This window comes from Pseudophryne corroboree, chromosome 6 (assembly GCF_028390025.1).
Source record: "Pseudophryne corroboree isolate aPseCor3 chromosome 6, aPseCor3.hap2, whole genome shotgun sequence".
Classification (NCBI taxonomy): domain Eukaryota; kingdom Metazoa; phylum Chordata; class Amphibia; order Anura; family Myobatrachidae; genus Pseudophryne; species Pseudophryne corroboree.
In genome coordinates this window covers 28453980-28459979 of record NC_086449.1, presented here as the reverse complement: position 1 = coordinate 28459979, position 6000 = coordinate 28453980, and the positions used below count along the sequence as shown (strand labels likewise).

Here is a 6000-nt window from a genome sequence, read left to right as displayed (position 1 = left end):
GTCTGTTGAGTGGTAATCTTATCGGTTACATCATAAACAGTAGGACGTCTCCTCCAGCACAGCACTTACTTGTAGCAGTACATATACAAAAAAGGGCAATCTGCTCCAATCAATGTATTACTACATTACAGGCGCTTACAAGAGAGGGGACAGTCCAGACAAGTAGAATATAACACAGAATTCCTCCAGGACTATCGATAGCATAGTTTCTAGCCATCGATGGTTCCAGCTGAAACACCCATTGATGGGTGTAATACCGATGGCCATCGCTAGTGTGTGGTGCACCTGCTGACGTTGCACTGGTATTTACTATTGGGGGCCCTCAGCATCCTTAATCCGGCCCTGTCCAGGCCCCCTGCATTACCCCTTTCACACCGCACAAATAACCCGGTATAAAGCAGTTATACCCGGGTTGAATACCGGGTCAGTGGCTGCGTAAACGGGCTCCTATGAGCCGTTTACTAGATAGGGAGAGGCGGTGCGTATATGAGCTCTTCTCCCAGTGCCCCCCCCCCTGCTGCCATGGCAACCCGCCCGGCATATTGCAGAGTCAGGAAAGCCTGCAGCAGCTGCCAATCCCACCCGGGAAGGAACCGTTTCCAATTCCTGGGTGGGATCCGGCATTAGCAGCGTGAAAGGGGTATAAGCAGGGCCGGATTAACAATGGGGCTGATGGAGCTGCAGCTCCAGGCCCACCAGCAAACTAGGCCCACAGTAACTGCATACCGTTTTTCTGCTGTAGACAAGAATTTTTTCCCCTGCTGCAGCAGCCAGCGAGTGAGCGACCAAGACCCGCCCCTAAGTTGAAGCACCCCCTTTCCCCACCATCAGCTGCGGAGCTGGTATATAAAATGTCGCCGTCGGGCTGGCGCACATGGTCTACCATTTACATTGCGGTGCGCACAGTGACTCCTCCGCGCCGTGTGACATTATTGCGTGTGATGTCACAATGGCACGGGCCGCGCAGTGGCGACCTGCCAGGAAAACGGGTCGATGTGTCCCCGCAGGGCCGGCTCAGAAGTGACTGACTATGATCAGGCTGGGAACGGGGGAGCAGCGTAAAAGTTCCCCTGGCCGCCCACAACCCGATCATCCGTGGCCTGCCGCAGATGAAAGCCGGAGCAAGCAGATTCCAGAGCGGTGACAGAGAAGGGCAATGCTGCTTTGCTGATTGGAGCAGAGCTGCAGCTGTGCTGCTGACATACAGCATACAGCCCTGTGAAGTGTGACTCCTCTTCTTTGCTACTGCTGACAGTGACAGACAGGCAGGTCTACTGTTTCAAGTGGCAAAGTGTTAAAAGTTTACAGTGCACTTTGCATCGCTAGTGCTGCTGCTGCTGCAGAGAAGACGCTGCATTGTATAGGACCAGCCCATCACTGAATGAGGAACAGGAGAAGAGAAACAGTTCATAATCGAGGTAGGGTCAAGAGGTCATGATATACAATTATACCAAATATACTAGGTTTCTGCAACCACTGATTTTGCAGCTGCAGGAGCACACAGGGTATGCTGGAACTTGTAGTCCAAAAAACAGCTGGCTGCATGTAAGAGTGCACATATACACAACTTGCATCATATTGATAATAAGGGATAGGGAATGAAATTCCATCAGTCAGGATGCCGGTGGTCACATGACCGACTGTGGCAACCCAACAGTGAGAATTCCGACACCGGATGGGGTTAAGTATTTTACCCCTCGCACCACTGCTATCTCTTGGGGTAGTTTGAGAGGCGTGTCACGTAGAGACGCACAGTCACTTACATGGGAGACCATAATCAGAGCAAGTTTTTATTGTACGACCAATGATGAGTCGATCTGGAGAGGCTTTCTCCCTGCTCTGCAACTATCAACTGTTTTTGTGCCTGTAAAGCAGAGCAGCAGCACCAAGACTTAACAAGAAGATTGTTTTTGCTTGATATACAGCCCACCGGCGCATCCCATAGCAAGATACGCTAGCAGATCAGCCTGCGGTTTGGAGTTATTAAGACAGAGCTCCTTGTTGATTTACGCACTGAGAACTGCACCATGGCCCTCATTCCGAGTTGTTCGCTCGCAAGCTGCTTTTAGCAGATTTGCTCACGCTAAGCCGCCGCCTACTGGGAGTGAATCTTAGCTTCTTAAAATTGCGAACGACGTATTCGCAATATTGCGATTACACCTCTCTTAGCAGTTTCTGAGTAGCTCCACACTTACTCGGCATCTGCGATCAGTTCAGTGCTTGTCGTTCCTGGTTTGACGTCACAAACACACCCATCGTTCGCCCAGACACTCCCCCGTTTCTCCAGCCACTCCCGCGTTTTTCCCAGAAACGGTAGCGTTTTTCCGCACACGCCCATAAAACGGCCAGTTTCCGCCCAGTAACACCCATTTCCTGTCAATCACATTACGATCACCAGAACTATGAAAAAGCCGTGAGTAAAATTCCTAACTGCATAGCAAATTTACTTGGCGCAGTCGCAGTGTGGACATTGCGCATGCGCATTAAGCGGAAAATCGCTGCGATGCGATAAAAAATACCGAGCGAACAACTCGGAATGAGGGCCCATGTACACAATTTACTGGCTGGCGTACCAGTAAATTAAGGCCCCACCTCCTTCCTTACCCTGGAGCCCACAGAAGTCTATCAGCGGCGGATCCAGCGCATCCCCCATGGGGATGTACAGAGCTCTCTTGCAGCGCCTAGGGTACATTGCTCTGCAGGGCAGGATTGATCGTCTGCAAATATTATAAGTTGCAACCCACAATCTTTCCGCGTTCAAGTATTTTATTCACAGTCCTGTCTAAAGTTTTGATACAGCATGAAAAGAAGTGCAATTTAAAAAGTTTGTTTTGTTTGCAATTTATTTGAATCGCTATGCATAAATAGGTGTGAAGCTAAAGTGCACTAAATAATTACAGCAAGTGTGTTCATAAAAACCACTGCCTGCACTGCTGCAGTGATAAGCACAGCGCAAGCAGTAGTTATAGGATTTGTCTGTGCCCCCATGACAGCTGTTGCCTGGTGGAGATCAATGCTTGCACTGGCATCGGGAGTTCCACCATATATGCGTATATGTATGTGGGAATGCAGTTAAAATACCGGCTGTCGGGATCCTGGCATTTAGGAAACCGACGCCGGAATCCCAACAGCCAGTGAAATACCGCCTGACTGAATCCCAACCTATACAGAGTATCCCACTCGGTTGGTGGGTCCATGCCACCAACCGAGTGTGAATATAACCTGTGTCGTGTGAAGCGAGCCACCAGGCCCAAAGCAGGGTGAATGTAGCGAGCGCGCAAGGGGACTCGCTGTTGGTATACTGACAGTCGTCATCACATCTGATGGTAAAACATACTTATTCCTGCATGTGTTATATACGTACTATACTTTCATCAAAAAAGCATTAATGTTGGTTTTTATGTAGCGCATTTACATAAAGTTACTAACTCTGAATCAGCCCACACGATACGCATTCTCTCCTGTTCTTTTTGTTGTACTGTGGAAATACATTCATATAAATTACACGAGCCCTAGTATATAATGATTTACACACATTTTCAGTTACATACTGCACTATTTGGCACATTGATTGGACTATAGAGGTTGATGGCCACCCTTTCTGAAAAAGGAGGTGTGTTCACATTTTGTTTTATATGATTTTAATTTTGGGACTTTTTCTATTTTCTCTGTATGTCTTTGTTTAAATAATTTATTTGTTGGAGCCGGAGGAGATATACGGGGTCATTCCGAGTTGTTCACTCATTGCCGATTTTCGCTATGCTGTGATTTGTTGCTAACTGCGCATGTACATGGTACGCAGAGCGAATGCGCTAAGTTATTTAACACAAAACTTAGTAGATTTGCTTGTGTTTGAGCAACGCTTTTCAGTCGCACTGCTGATCGGTGAATGATTGACAGGAAAGGGGCGTTTCTGGGTGGTAACTGAGCGTTTTCCGGGAGTGTGCTAAAAAACGCAGGCGTGTCAGGGAAAAACGTGGGAGTGTCTGGAGAAATGGGGGAGTGGTTGGCTGAACGCAGGGCGTGTTTGTGACATCAAACCAGGAACTAAACGGACTGAGCTGATTGCAATCTGTGAGTAGGTCCGGAGCTACTCAGAAACTGCAAGGAATTATTTAGTAGCAGTTTCGCTAATCTTTCGTTTGCTATTCTGCTAAGCTAAGATACACTCCCAGAGGATGGCGGCCTAGCGTGTGCAATGCTGCTAAAAGCAGCAAACGAGCGAACAACTCGGAATGAGGGCCATAATTGGGTAGTTAAGTGCTGACATTTTTCTATGTTTCAAACACACATACATACACACACACACATAAGTATATATACAAAACCGATCCCCCCCCCCCCCCCCCCATATCAGTAGCCACACCCCGGCCATGCTTTCACACCCCTTGCAACGGTACACAATAGGCCCTTCATAAATTTCAGCTCCAGGCCCGTGAGGACCTTAATCTGGCACTGGGTATAAGTCATACCCCTTTCACATCGCACAAATAATTGCCGTGTCGAACCGGGTCAGTGTGCGATGTGAAAGCACACTGGGTGATTTAGCGGGTCGCCTGACCCGGTAAATCAACCCGGTAAAAAAGAAGGGTTTTACCCGGGTTGATTACCGGGTCAGGTGCGGTGTGAATGGGAGCCGTGTCGATGCGACACGGTTCCCATTCACAAGATAGGGAGAGGCGGCGCTGGAGATGAGCTCATCTCTCGACGCCGCCTCCACCCCCGCCCCTGCTGCGGCCTCCGTTGTCATGGCAACCGACCCGGTATATTGCCGGGTCGGGAAGCCTGCAACGGAGCGCAAATGCCGGATCCCAACCGGTAAGTACACGTTTGTCTTACCGGGTAGGACCCGGCATTTGCGGTGTGAATGCAGCATCACATACAAGTGCCACCAGGGTAGCAAAGGAACCACCACCTCGGTCTGCACCATCCGCACGCCCTTAGCTGCTTGTCATCTTAAACCCTGAGTAAACCCATAGAGAAGGGCGCTGTGTGGCCACAGCTCTGTAAATAGCCCTTAGAGATGGCATAAACCGCATATGGGGCATCACAGGGGCTGACACCACACTAGGCCCGGGCACAGGTACCAGGCAGCAGGAGGAGGAGTGATGGAGAACACGCTGCTGGGCAGGAGATTGCTCTGTGAGGTAACAAAACCTCAAACAAACGGAATATATAAAACATTAAGGCGCTGTAAGGGCGGAAGTTCTCATCTGCCCTGTCGTGCTATCACTTCCTGGTCCTGACTCAGGAAGAGAAAGGATCACGGTACATCGGCGCCGCCATTACTGCTGTACAGTCACATGACCTGTCGTCGTCACGATGACAACCACGGGCGCGGCGAGAACCCAGCTCTTTGTTCTCAAGAGGGATGGGAGATGCGCAGCATCCCCCGTGTCCCCGCCCAACTCTCCTCCCCTATTCCCTCGTGTCCCCGCCCAGTGTAATCTCGCGGGCGCGCTCCACTGACTGACCACCCGGCGAGCGCTCGGTCACACAGCAGGAGAGCGGGAACGTGCGCGGTCACTGAGAGGCCGGCAGCGGCGTGCAGTGAGGTGGGCGCTGAGCGGGGCAGTATACTGTGTGCAGGGAAGGAGTAGAGTAACGGGCGGCCGCAGATGTGCCCCCTCATCCTGTGTGCTGCTAGTCGGGGGGCAGCTCCTCTCATTGCCTACACTGCTGTGTAATATCCTCCTCTCTCTATAATAGTATAGTGATTGCTGTGTATAAGGGATATATCCCTGCACCCATACACACTGGTAGACAGCAGGGCACATTACATCAGATCTGGTGACAGGTATATATCAGTATCCTGTGCTCTGTACTCACATTACAGGCGATGCCCCCAGTGTGTTACTCTGATGCGCATTTCGCTCATAGGTTATTCATGGATAAGCTACAGGAGAAATGCGCATCGGGGTAATGCGCTAGGGGCCCGTCAGTATCTCTCACTGGGCGGGATGCATCTGCCGCCGTTTCCCCATAGAACCCTATGGGCTT

General features: G+C 50.4%; 1 protein-coding gene across 1 annotated transcript in view; it reads left to right on the top strand.

Annotated features, from left to right (window-relative positions):
• The first annotated feature begins 5344 nt into the window (after window positions 1–5344).
• LOC134935970 (zinc finger protein 605-like) overlaps window positions 5345–6000 on the top strand; it is a 39058-nt gene continuing 38402 nt past the window's right edge. The window contains exon 1 of the mRNA XM_063930832.1: window positions 5345–5555. The gene's annotated coding sequence lies outside the window, so the exon portion shown is untranslated. The remainder of the gene's footprint in view (window positions 5556–6000) is intronic.